We start from the raw sequence: 15,115 nt of genomic DNA, 5'->3' as shown, positions 1-15,115 counted from the left end.
CTTTATCGCCGATCTCAAGTTCGATATCTTTTCGTTTTAAATCCACATAAGATTTTTGATGATCAGAGGCAGCTTTCAAACTATCTCGGATTACTTTGACCTTCTGTTTAGCTTCTTTTATCAGATCAATACCGTAAATCTTATTCTCACAGAGCTCAGACCAGTATAACAGAGTTCTACACTTTCTACCATATAAAGCTTCGTACGGTGCCATTTTGATGCTCAACTAAAAACTGTTATTACAAGCAAATTCAATCAAGGGTAGATATTGTTCCCACGTACCTTCAAACTATCGACAAGGGCACACTATGCAATCTCATAATTTCAGAAATATATAACTCAGCCAATTTATCGAGTGAAAAATCAGATCGTACTAGAATAAAATGACCTGATTTTGTCAATATGTCAACTACAACCCAGATCGAATCTTTCTTCCTTGGAGACAGAGGTAAACCCGACACAAAGTCTATGGTTACTTGATCCCATTTCCACTCCGGAATCATAATCAGTTGTAGTAACCCAGATGGCACTTGATGTTTAGCTTTAACTTGCTAACAGTTTAAACATTTAGAAACAAAATCAGAGATATCTCTTTTCATTCCTGGCCACCAGTATAGTTGTTTCAAATTGTTATACATTTTCGTACTTCCCGGATGTACAGAAAATCTACTAATGTGAGCCTCACTCAAAATCATCTGAATTAACTCTGAATTTCTCGGAACACAAAGTCTATTTCTAAATCTCAAACATCCATCAACATTAATGTAACACCCCGAACCCGAGACCATCGCCGGTGTCGGACACGAGGGGTTAACAAGCCAAGTTCACATGTTTTGCCCACCAATTTGACATTTCCAGTCAGGCTGGAAAACTGCGTCACTGTCGCCTTAAAAATCATATCTCGAGTTTCAAAACTCGGAAACTGGTTTCGTAAATTTTCCCTGAATTTAGACTCATATATCCATCCATGGATTTATTTCTAGAATTTTTGGTCAGGCCAATTGGTACAGTTTATTAGTTAAAGTCACCCATGTTACAGGGATCGACTGCTCTGACCTTCGCGCGTTATAACTTGAATATCTCTCTGTACAGGGCTTTAACACTGGTTCCATTTGTTCCAAATGAAACTAGACTCAAAATGGAATCTGTAAATATAAGGCATGACTCTTAATTCTTTCTGGATAATTTATAGTAAATTTTTAAAGTTGCGACAGGGGACCCAGAAACCGTTCTGGCCCTGTCTCACAATAGCCTTAATATCTCTTAACATGTAACTCCTATGACCATTTCGTTTCTTCCATATGAAAATAGACTCATCAAGGTTCATTTACATAGCTTATTCACTATTTAATACCATTCCTACAAATTTTGGTGATTTTTCACATTCACGTCACTGCAGCTGGCAGCATCTGTTTTAAGGTAGGTCTTACCTATTTGGTAGTCTCCATGAACCAACTAATCTTGCCATACATAGGTTCATATATGATCATTTTAACCATGCCAATGGCTGATCATGTGACCAACATTCCCATTTCCAATCCATAGCCACATCATGACACCAATATATACATACAAACCACAAATAGTCTAAGTTCATGCTTCCTTTTTCGAGCCATTTTCGCATGGCCGTACATATATACATCACAACATATTTAACCAACAAGGGGTAGTCCTATACATGCCATCTCATGTGACAGCCTTAAAACGACCCTAGTCGAAATGTGGTTTCGGGACCACAAAACCAAGGCATAAAAATAATTTAATATTTATTTTATTGCCTATAATGTGTGTTAACTCATGTGTGATATTTTTATGCTTTGATTTAGAATTATAGATGTGAATTTCACTAGAAAGGACCTAGTAATAAACTTTGAAAGTATGAGGGAAATGTGTGATGACTAATTAAAGGATGCATGCAAAACAATGGACTTGCATGTCAAATTTCCCCATAGCTAGTGGCGGCCATGACAAGGATTTATGGGCAAAAATCATGTCATGAAACATGTTTGGTAAATGGGTTATGATGGAAAGAATAAAATAAGGGTTATGGAATAAACAATTAATGTTAGTAGATGAGAAACAAAAAAAAAGTGTCCATCTTCCTCCATAGCTTGGCGAATGTCCTAAAGGAAGAAAGAAAAATTTTGTTCATCTCTTTTCACTCTCTTGTTGGCCGAAAATACTAAGGTTAAGGAAGGAGTTTTGCTTCATACTTGGTTTGGAAGAGGATTAGGAAGAGGTTGGCTAAACTTGCATCAAGATTAAGGTATGTTTGAGGTTCATGCATGTTTTTAGTTGCTAGCTTAATGTTCTTGTTAGCCCATGGTTCAAATCCTTGTTATGTCATGGGAATGAAATTCGCCAAAGTGAATGTGGTGTTAATGCCATTGCATGTTAAATAACAAGCTTGAAAGTGATACATGTGATGGAGGATTGAAGATTCTTAGATTTTCTTTTAGCATTTTTTTGAATGAGATACTAAGTTCTTTGTTTCACCATGACCAAATTGAAATGGTGTGGTGTTGTGGTATTCGCCATGATATATCCATAAGTATAATTCATGCATGTTGCATGGTAAGTAAGATTTAAGCTTTGGAAATGTGTATATATTTGGATATAAGCCACTTGAGAATTCGCCCTTGCACCTACATGAATATATGTTTGCACATGATGGATTGGTATGACATATATACTAATTCAAAGTGTATATTTGCTTGTGATGATGTGTTGATTATGAAGTAAATAAGAGATGTGCAATGAATTACGATATGTAATGTGTTAGTAGTAAAATGTATGCTGTTTTTTTGTGTGGTATTAAGTGTATATTCGCCACATGAGGGGTAATTAGTGTGCATGCATTCGGTTTGAGGCAAGCATATTGATGCCTATTCTTGGCTTAGAAAATTCGCTAAGAGGAATATTAACTAATGTGTTGAGTTCGATTTATGATTTCGTACATATACAACTTTGATGCCTAATGTATATAAGGGCCAAGTACTTTGAACTTCACGTTGATGTTTGAATGTATTGAATTGCTTGTTGTGATGTAAAAATGTGCATGACCATTGTGTATTTGAGCTAAAGGATGGCCATATGACCATTTACACTCCTTGTCATATTCGCCATAAGCTATCATGATGAGATTTTAATAAGTTAAATTTGTGTAAATTAGCTCAAGAGCAAAGGGAGCTAAATCCGATAAAGGGAAGGAAAAAGTAGTTGAATAGCCGTCGAAATCGCTCGACAACATCCAAGGTAAGTCTTGAGTGATGACCCTACTTGAATTATATCAAAATTATGCTCCTTGTTTGTGTGGCCATTGAGCCGAAATAGTAAAGGTTGATAGATATTTTGTGTTAGAGCTTTAGTAACGAAAACGAACTATGGACGTGTCTTGAATATTGATATATATGTAAGTGAACATTGGAAATATATCGGGCTAAGACCGAAGGCATTCGTATGCGAGTTGATATATCCGGCTAAGACCGAAGGCATTCGTGCGAGTTGATATATCCGGGCTAAGACCAAGGCATTCGTGCGAGTTGATATATCGGGCTAAGACCAAGGCCTTTGTGCAAGTCACCAAATCCGGTTATGACCGAAGGCAATCGTCTGAGTCGCTATATCCGGTTAAATCCGAAAGTATGTGATTCGAAGTGAGCAATCTTGCTGTGAAAATTTCAGCTTATACACTTGTGAAAATTCCAGCAATGAGGTATGTTTGTATGTGCTTGTACTAATTGAATTCTTACAAGTAAGTATGCGCTAAGTTGATAAACGAGCTACCGGCCTTGGGCTAAGTTGTTCTTTGTGTATGAACATAAGGGTCGGTGATGTGAAATAAGTATGAGTATGGGAATGTGAATTAGTAAAGTGGTTTAATTAGCCATGTGAATAAAATACCTTAGTCAAAGCTGATTTCATTGCTTGAGACTTACTAAGCATTAAAATGCTTACCCGTTGCTTTGGCTCTCTGTTTTATAGGTTTCGCTCGTTAGCTATCGGATTCGGGATCAAAGAAGTCAAGTCATCCACACTATCGAAGCCCCATTTTGGTACAAATTTTGGTTGAACTTTGAAATGGCATGTATAGGACCATCCTTTGTTGAAGGTCATGTACCTTCCGGTTTGTGTAAACTTGGATAGCCATGCGAAAATGGCTTATATCGTTTTAGCATAGAACTATAATCGTTTGTATGTTGACCCTTATGAGGTATGGAATTATTTTGAAACGATTAGCCATTGGAATGGTTAATCATGATCACGCTTTGTGCTATGTATGTAAAAAGGGCCAATTGAATCATGGAAAGTATGAAATAGGTAAAGCCTACTAAAGGCAGATGCTGACAGCAGCAGTGACGTGGATGTGAAAATCACTAAAAATAGTAGGAATGGTATTAAATAGCAAATAAATTATGTAAGTGTACCTTGATGAATCTACTTTCATATGGAAGAAACGAAATGGTTATATGAGTTATAAGTTAACAGATTTTAAAGTTCTTGTGAAATAGGGCCAGAACGGTTTCTGGATCCCCTGTTCCAACTTTGGAAAATCATTGTAAATTAACCAGAGATAATTAGGAGTCATTCCATATGTGTAGATTCCTCTCTGAGTCTAGTTTCTATAGAAACAAACGGCATTAGTATTGAAGCCCTGTACAGGGAGATATCCAATTCGTAACGCACAAAGGTCAGTGTAGTCGATCCCTACAACAGGCGAGACTTTAACTAATAAACTGTACTAATTGGCTCGACCAAAATTCTAGAAAAAATATGTAGATGGACATATGAGTCTAGATTCAGGAAAAATTTACGGAACTGATTTTCGAGTTGTAAAACTCAAGTTATGAATTTTAGAGCGACTAGTACTCAGATTGGCAGCTTGTCTGAAAATTGTCAATAAGTGGGTTGAAGTTCATTAACACCTCGCGTTCGACTCCGGCGACGGTCTCGGGTTCGGGGTGTTACAATTTTATTGGTATCAGAGCTACGGTTTAGTCGATTCTAGGACTACCGTAATGCGTTTGGGTCTAGCTATACATGCCATTTTATGTGATTATATGATAGTGTGGTGATTTCTGACGTTTGAACTTGTGTTTATTTATAGTAATGGATCCCGATCCCAACCGAGCGATAGCTGATGATGTGGAGAGTGTGGCGCTGCTCCGACAAGGGACAGCGCCGGCGGACTCTCAACCTGTTGCTAGCAATCCGAATGACGAGGCTAGACAAGCCTTTTATAGCGTGATGAATGATTGGTTCAACCAATACATTCGAACTAATACGGCTGTTCCACAACCTCCATTCCCAACAAACACAGCCCCGCACCTACAATGCCTCCCGTAATTGACCAAATAAGGTCGAATAAGCCCCAGTTGATAGAATCCGAAAACATGGGGCTACTGAATTTAAAGCTACGGATAGTGATGATGCCGAGCAAGCGAATTTTGGTTGGACAACACGATCCGGCACTCGATGAGCTATCTTGTACACCGATGAATGCCTAAAGTGTACCATCTCCTTGCTACGTGATTACGCCTACTATTGGTGGAGTACTCGACTTGTTGTGCCCTTGAACAAGTAACTTGGGAGTTCTTCCAAACCGAGTTTGGAAAAAGTATATCGATCGAGATTTATGGACCAAAAGCGAAAGGAATTTCTCGAACTTAAACAAGGTTCCATGTTTACATCGACTATGAACGAAAATTCGTGAGGCTTAGCCGTCTGCGAGAATGCATTTCTTGAAGTCGTGATGTAAACGCTCAAGATGGACTGAATGATGAGATAAAGCGTATGTTGGCATTTTGGAAATCCGAGAGTTTGTGACTCTCGTCGAGCGAGCGCAAAGCCGAGGAGTTTAGTATGGAGAAAAGGAAAGCGGAAGCGGGAGCAAGGGAGTTTCAGAAGAGGTATTCGGGAAGCCCTTCCATGATCATCAAAGAAACTTAGAGATGGCTTAGGCCGATCTAGAGACACCGGGCTTTTCTAGACGAGATCGCGATCGACCCTGTGACCACACGAATCACTTGATCGCCAGAGTGGGAATGATCGACGAGAGAGGACTTGAGTGCCGAGATTGTGGCAAATGGCATTTTGAAGTGTAGATTCCGTGACCGCTCTGTTACAAGTGTGGATCAGTTGACCACTTCATTAAAGATTGCCCGAGGTTGTGCGAGCAGAATGTAGATCGGAGTGGGAAACCGGTACTACCACCGCCGAGGTAGACCATCCGGAAATACGGGCAAGGCTAGTGGTGGTCGAGAGGATCTAGAGATGTTGCGACCAGATCCGAGGCTCGCGCCCAGCTAGGACTTATGCTATCTGACGCGCGAGGATGCCTCCTCGCCAGACGTTATTACGGTACTTTCACTCTCTTTGATACTAATGTGATTGCTTTGATTGACCTGGTTCTACTCATTCTTATATATGCGAAACCTTAGCATCCAAGAAGACTTTACCTATTGAGTCTCTTGAGTTCGTAATTCGGTGTCAAATCCTTTGGGTCGTTATGTGCTGGTCGACAAAGTGTGTAAGAAATGCCCCTAGTAATTGAGGTATTGTTTTCCGCGGACTTGATGCTTTTGCCGTTCGATGAATTTGATGTTATTCTTGGGTTGGATTGGTTGACCGTGCATGATGCGGTTGTGAATTGCAAAAGCAAGACTATTGATTTGAGATGCATAAACAACGAGATGATCCGAGTTGAGTCTCTGAACTTGAAGGGGTTGCCGGTGTAATATCATCAATGTTGGCCCGAAATATGTAAGAAAAGGGTGTGAAGCATACCTTGCGTATATACTTGATGATAAGGAGTTAGGAATAGAACCCAAATCTGTGCGGTGGTTTGTGAATACCGGACGTTTTCCCAAGAATTGCGGGTTTGCCACTGTTCGGAGATAGAGTTTGGCATTGAGCTTGTACAGGACCACACCGATTTCGATAGCTCCATATCGTATGGCACCAACGGAATTAAAGGAGTTGAAAGCTCAGTTGCAAGAGTTGATGGATAGAGGTTTTGCTCGCTCGAGTTTTTCACCTTGGGGTGCACCAGTGTTGTTTGTGAAAAAGAAGGACGGAACCATGAGGTTGTGCATCGACTATCGTCAGCTTAATAAAGTGACAATAAAGAACAAGTATCCGTTACCACGTATCGATGATTTGTTCGATCAACTGAAGGGAGCCTCAGTGTTCTCAAAAATAGATTTGAGATCGGGCTATTATCAGTTGCGAATCCGAGATTCGGACATACCCAAAACCGCCTTCAGAACGAGATATGGTCACTACGAGTTCTTAGTGATGCCGTTTGGGCTCACTAATGCCCCTGCGGTATTTATGGATTTGATGAATCGGATCTTCAGATCATATTTGGATCGGTTCGTAGTTGTGTTCATCGACGACATCTTGGTCTATTCAAGAGATGAGACCGAACATGCGGAGCACCTGAGATTAGTGTTGCAAATTTTACGGGATAAGCAGTTATATGCTAAGTTTAGCAAGTGTGAGTTCTGGTTAAGAGAGGTTAGCTTCTTGGGTCACGTGGTATCTGATCGGTATTCGAGTCGACCCAAGCAAAATTTCAGCCATACTCAACTGAAACCTCCAAGAAATATTACCGAGGTTCGGAGCTTTTGGGACTTGCGGTTACTACCGACGGTTTGTAAAAGGATTCTCGATGATAGCCACACCCATGATGTAAACCGCTTCGTAAAGATGTCAAGTTTGAATGGACGGAAAAGTGTCGGAAAAGTTTTGACCAATTGAAAACTCATTTGACGGAAGCTCGGTACTAGTACGGCCGAATCGGCAAAGAGTTTGTCATCTATAGTGACGCCTCCCTACTTGGGTTAGGTTGCGTATTGATGCAAGAAGGTCGAGTTGTGGCCTATGCGTCGAGACAATTAAAGCCACATGAGAAAAATTATCCGACCCATGATCTCGAATTGGCTGCCATCGTATTCGCCTTAAAGATATGGCGACATTACTTATTTGGTGAGAAGTGCCATGTGTATTCGGATCACAAAAGTCTCAAATATTTGATGACTCAAAGAGACTTAAATCTGCGACAAAGACGTTGGCTCGAGCTGTTAAAGGATTATGAGCTGGTCATTGACTATCACCCGGGAAAGGCTAATGTGGTTGCGGATGCCTTAAGCCGAAATCACCTTTGTTTTGCTTCTGACGATGAATGTACACTTGTCTATCCTACCCGACAATGTGTTAGTAGCCGAATTAAAGGCCAAACCATTGTTGACTCATCAAATTCGTGAAGCTCAGAAAATTGATGAGGAGTTGCGTGCAAAACAAATTTGAGTGTGTTCGAACAAGGAATCGGAGTTTCAAATTGATGATGACGATTGTTTGAGGTTGAAGTCGTTTGTGTGTTCCAAAGAATTGAACTTATTTCGATAATTCGAACGAAGCTCATTGTAGCCGAATGGCAATCCACCCGGGAGTAATGAAGATGTACAATGAGTTGAAACGTCGGTTTTGGTGGCATGGTATGAAACGAGACATCTCCGACTTTGTTGCAAGATGTTTAATATGTCAACAAGTGAAAGCGGAGCATCAAGTGCCTTGAGGTTACTTCACCGATCACGATACCCGAGTGGAAATGGGATCGAGTCACAATGGACTTTGTGTCCGGATTGCCGTTGTCAACAAGTAAGAAGGATGCAATTTGGGTTATTATTGATAGACCGACTAAGTCGGCTCACTTTATCCACGTGCGTATGGATTTTCATTGGATAAACTAGCTGAATTGTACGTTTCTCAGTTGTGAGATTACACGGGTACCGATTTACATTGTGTCGGATAGAGATCCGAGGTTCACCTCGCGATTTTGGAAGAAATTACAAGAAGCATTGGGCACCAAGTTGCATTTCAAGACCGCCTTTCACCCCCAAACCGATGGTCAATCCGAAAGCGTATAATTCGGATACTTGAGGATATGTTGAGATGTTGCATCCTCGAGTTCGATGGTTCGTGGGAGCGGTACCTACCTTTGATTGAATTCGCACAACAATAGTTTTCAATCAAGTATTAAGATGGCGCCTTACGAGGCTTTGTACGGGCGTAAATGCCGTACACCATTGTTTTGGACCGAGCTCGGTGAGAACAAAATTTTTGGAGTGGATTTGATTAAAGATCTGAATGAAAGTAAAAGTAATCCGTGAAAATCAAGATAGCCTCCGATCGTCGTAAATCGTATGCGGATTTGAAACGAAAGGACATTGAGTATCGTGGGAGATAAAGTGTTTCTTAAAGTTTCGCCGTGGAAAAGATACTCGATTCGGGCCGTAAGGGCAAGTTGAGCCGAGATTCATTGGGCCGCGTCTGAAATCTCCGAACGAGTTGGCCCGGCCATGATCGTTTGATCTTGCCCCCTGAACTTGGAAAGATTCACAACGTCTTCCATGTTTCAATGCTTCGACGCTATAGATCTGATCCGTCGCACGTAATTAGTCCATCAGAGGTTGAAATTCAAGCCGATATGAGTTATGAAGAAGAACCGATTCGTATCCTAGCTCGTGAAATGAAAGAGTTGCGAAACAAAAGGGTTCCGCTAGTGAAAGTGTTATGGCTCAAACACGGATAGAAGAAGCTACTTGGGAACCCGAGAACTCTATGAAAGAGCAATATCCAAACCTATTTACCGGTAAGATTTTCGGGGACGAAAATTTCTAAAGTGGGGGAGAGTTGTGACAGCCTTAAAACGACCCTAGTCGAAATGTGGTTTCGGGACCACAAAACCAAGGCATAAAAATAATTTAATATTTATTTTATTGCCTATAATGTGTGTTAACTCATGTGTGATATTTTTATGCTTTGATTTAGAATTATAGATGTGAATTTCACTAGAAAGGACCTAGTAATAAACTTTGAAAGTATGAGGGAAATGTGTGATGACTAATTAAAGGATGCATGCAAAACAATGGACTTGCATGTCAAATTCCCCCATAGCTAGTGGCCGCCATGACAAGGATTTATGGGCAAAAATCATGTCATGAAACATGTTTAGTAAATGGGTTATGATGGAAAGAATAAAATAAGGGTTATGGAATAAACAATTAATGTTAGTAGATGAGAAACAAAAAAAAAGTGTCCATCTTCCTCCATAGCTTGGCCGAATGTCCTAAAGGAAGAAAGAAAAATTTTGTTCATCTCTTTTCACTCTCTTGTTGGCCGAAAATACTAAGGTTAAGGAAGGAGTTTTGCTTCATACTTGGTTTGGAAGAGGATTAGGAAGAGGTTGGCTAAACTTGCATCAAGATTAAGGTATGTTTGAGGTTCATGCATGTTTTAGTTGCTAGCTTAATGTTCTTGTTAGCCCATGGTTCAAATCCTTGTTATGTCATGGGAATGAAATTCGCCAAAGTGAATGTGGTGTTAATGCCATTGCATGTTAAATAACAAGCTTGAAAGTGATACATGTGATGGAGGATTGAAGATTCTTAGATTTTCTTTTAGCATTTTTTTGAATGAGATACTAAGTTCTTTGTTTCACCATGACCAAATTGAAATGGTGTGGTGTTGTGGTATTCGCCATGATATATCCATAAGTATAATTCATGCATGTTGCATGGTAAGTAAGATTTAAGCTTTGGAAATGTGTATATATTTGGATATAAGCCACTTGAGAATTCGCCCTTGCACCTACATGAATATATGTTTGCACATGATGGATTGGTATGACATATATACTAATTCAAAGTGTATATTTGCTTGTGATGATGTGTTGATTATGAAGTAAATAAGAGATGTGCAATGAATTACGATATGTAATGTGTTAGTAGTAAAATGTATGCTGTTTTTTTGTGTGGTATTAAGTGTATATTCGCCACATGAGGGGTAATTAGTGTGCATGCATTCGGTTTGAGGCAAGCATATTGATGCCTATTCTTGGCTTAGAAAATTCGCTAAGAGGAATATTAACTAATGTGTTGAGTTCGATTTATGATTTCGTACATATACAACTTTGATGCCTAATGTATATAAGGGCCAAGTACTTTGAACTTCACGTTGATGTTTGAATGTATTGAATTGCTTGTTGTGATGTAAAAATGTGCATGACCATTGTGTATTTGAGCTAAAGGATGGCCATATGACCATTTACACTCCTTGTCATATTCGCCATAAGCTATCATGATGAGATTTTAATAAGTTAAATTTGTGTAAATTAGCTCAAGAGCAAAGGGAGCTAAATCCGATAAAGGGAAGGAAAAGTAGTTGAATAGCCGTCGAAATCGCTCGACAACATCCAAGGTAAGTCTTGAGTGATGACCCTACTTGAATTATATCAAAATTATGCTCCTTGTTTGTGTGGCCATTGAGCCGAAATAGTAAAGGTTGATAGATATTTTGTGTTAGAGCTTTAGTAACGAAAACGAACTATGGACGTGTCTTGAATATTGATATATATGTAAGTGAACATTGGAAATATATCCGGGCTAAGACCAAGGCATTCGTATGCGAGTTGATATATCCGGGCTAAGACCAAGGCATTCGTGCGAGTTGATATATCGGGCTAAGACCAAGGCATTCGTGCGAGTTGATATATCGGGCTAAGACCAAGGCCTTTGTGCAAGTCACCAAATCCGGTTATGACCAAGGCAATCGTATGAGTCGCTATATCCGGTTAAATCGAAAGTATGTGATTCGGAAGTGAGCAATCTTGCTGTGAAAATTTCAGCTTATACACTTGTGAAAATTCCAGCAATGAGGTATGTTTGTATGTGCTTGTACTAATTGAATTCTTACAAGTAAGTATGCGCTAAGTTGATAAACGAGCTACGGCCTTGGGCTAAGTTGTTCTTTTGTGTATGAACATAAGGGTCGGTGATGTGAAATAAGTATGAGTATGGGAATGTGAATTAGTAAAGTGGTTTAATTAGCCATGTGAATAAAATACCTTAGTCAAAGCTGATTTCATTGCTTGAGACTTACTAAGCATTAAAATGCTTACCCGCTGCTTTGGCTCTCTGTTTTATAGGTTTCGCTCGTTAGCTATCGGATTCGGGATCAAAGAAGTGAAGTCATCCACACTATCGAAGCCCCATTTTGGTACAAATTTTGGTTGAACTTTGAAATGGCATGTATAGGACCATCCTTTGTTGAAGGTCATGTACCTTCGGTTTGTGTAAACTTGGATAGCCATGCGAAAATGGCTTATATACGTTTTAGCATAGAACTATAATCGTTTGTATGTTGACCCTTATGAGGTATGGAATTATTTTGAAACGATTAGCCATTGGAATGGTTAATCATGATCACGCTTTGTGCTATGTATGTAAAAGGGCCAATTGAATCATGGAAAGTATGAAATAGGTAAAGCCTACTAAAGGCAGATGCTGACAGCAGCAGTGACGTGGATGTGAAAATCACTAAAAATAGTAGGAATGGTATTAAATAGCAAATAAATTATGTAAGTGTACCTTGATGAATCTACTTTCATATGGAAGAAACGAAATGGTTATATGAGTTATAAGTTAACAGATTTTAAAGTTCTTGTGAAATAGGGCCAGAACGGTTTCTGGATCCCCTGTTCCAACTTTGGAAAATCATTGTAAATTAACCAGAGATAATTAGGAGTCATTCCATATATGTGTAGATTCCTCTCTGAGTCTAGTTTCTATAGAAACAAACGGCATTAGTATTGAAGCCCTGTACAGGGAGATATCCAATTCGTAACGCACAAAGGTCAGTGTAGTCGATCCCTACAACAGGCGAGACTTTAACTAATAAACTGTACTAATTGGCTCGACCAAAATTCTAGAAAAAATATGTAGATGGACATATGAGTCTAGATTCAGGAAAAATTTACGGAACTGATTTTCGAGTTGTAAAACTCAAGTTATGAATTTTAGAGCGACTAGTACTCAGATTGGCAGCTTGTCTGAAAATTGTCAATAAGTGGGTTGAAGTCATTAACACCTCGCGTTCGACTCGCGACGGTCTCGGTTCGGGTGTTACATCTCAAGTTCAACCAAAATTTATACCAAAATGGAGGCTTGATAGTGTGGATGACTTGACTTCAACGATCCCAAATCCGATTGCTTGAGCGAAATCTAGAAAACCGAGAGCCAAAGCAACGGGTAAGCATTTTATGCTTAGTAAGTCTCAAGGAATATAATCAACTCTAATTACAGCAATACATTCACATAACCAAATGCATCATTTCATTAATACACATTCTTACTTCACACTTCATCATTATATAATTTCACAAAATATCAATCAATTCAATAACTGAAATTCATTAGTCGATTGAGCGAATGTTGCTCAAACATGTCGACTTTCAATGCACATATAAACGTACCTCATTCTTTGGGCTTTTTGAGTGTACTCATTGAATTTATTACAGCAACCAACACTCACCTCCAGCCCAAGATTCTTGAATATAACCGGATATAACCATGTGCACAAATGCCTTCGGTCTTAGCCCGGATAGAATGTCTCGCACGAATGCCTTGGTCTTAGCCGGATGTAGCCACTAGCACAATTGCCTTGGTCTTAACCCGAATATAATTTCCAGCATAATTGTCTTGGGCTTAGCCCGGATATCATTCAATTTCTCATGTACACATACATCAATAATCATTGGACATACATATTTCATTTTAGTTACTAAGGCTCAAACGCACATATATTCACAAGCATATTCGCCTTGGGACTTAGCCCGGGTATCATTCAATTTCTCATACACACATAAATCAATAATCATACACATCCATACTTCATCTCACATAATTCAAGTAAGGTCACTTCTTGAGGACTTACCTCGGATGTTGTCGAACGGCTTTTTCGGCTATTCGATCACTTTCTCCTTCCCTTGTCCAATTGTGGCCCTCTAAGCTCTTGAGCTAATTCAAACAAATTCAATTTATTAAAACCTCATTGTGCTAGCTTATGGCGAATATGACAAGGAGTTTAAATGGTCATATGGCCACCCTTTAGCTTGAATACACAATGGTCATGCACATTTTGTACTACATCAAGCAATTCAATACAATTTATTCGAGCATCAAGGAAATGCTAAGGCCTTCAATAGGCTACCCAAGGCCGAATATTCATGTACATGTTGAGGTCAATTTTGCACTTAATACCTCACAAAAACAGCATGCAATTTACTAATTAATGCTTTGCACATTGTGGCCCAAAACTTATAATATAGCATCAAGCACTTATATGTGTGCTAGGCCGAATTGTGCTTGCAATTTCACAAGCATTCTTCCACATCTTCTTCTTTAAACCAATATATTCATCACTTAGTTCATAACCAAAACATCATGTGCAAACATATATATACATATATGAGCATGGCGAATTTCAAGGTGTCCATAGCCATCCAAAACACAAATTTTAACTAACATGCAAGAAGCATGAACCATGCTCATGAATGCATCATGGCCGAATATGACAATCATGCCCTTTTCAACTTCAATCATGGTTAAACAAAAAGAAAACTCAAAATCTTACTCAAGAGTAGACAATCCATCATTGCATGCATCATCATCAAGCTTCACACTTAGCATGCAATGGCTTTATCACCATAACAACTTTGGCCAAATGCCATTTCCATGGCATAACAAAGATTTGAGCCATGGCTAACATGCACATCAAATTAGCAACCAAAATATGCATGAAACTCCCAACACAACCTCATACATACCTTACTCTTGTTGCAAGTTTAGCCAAATTTCCTTCTAGATCTCTTCTAAACAAAGAAAATGAAGCAAAAATCCTTCCTTCTTCCTTAGTATTTTCGGCCAAAGAAGAGAAAAATAGGTGAACAAAATTTTTTCTTTGCTTCTCTTTCACTCACGGCAAAAGGGGGAAGGATGAGCAAATTTTGATTTTTTGTTTCTCTTCCTACATGCTTAATTTTTTATCATTTATCACATCATGCATTAACAAAACATGTCATAACATGTTTTCCTTGCCCATATTCCCTTGTCATGGCCGGCCACTATACCATCTTTGGGGAAATTTGACATGCAAATCCCTTATTTTTGCATGCATGCTCAACTAGTCATCACACATTTCCCATCATACTTTCAAAGTTTACTACTAGGTCCTTTCTAGTGAAATTCACATTTATAATTCTAAATTGAAACAT

The sequence above is a fragment of the Gossypium arboreum genome, chromosome 4 (assembly GCF_025698485.1).
Source record: "Gossypium arboreum isolate Shixiya-1 chromosome 4, ASM2569848v2, whole genome shotgun sequence".
Lineage (NCBI taxonomy): Eukaryota > Viridiplantae > Streptophyta > Magnoliopsida > Malvales > Malvaceae > Gossypium > Gossypium arboreum.
This window is presented reverse-complemented; position numbering follows the sequence as displayed.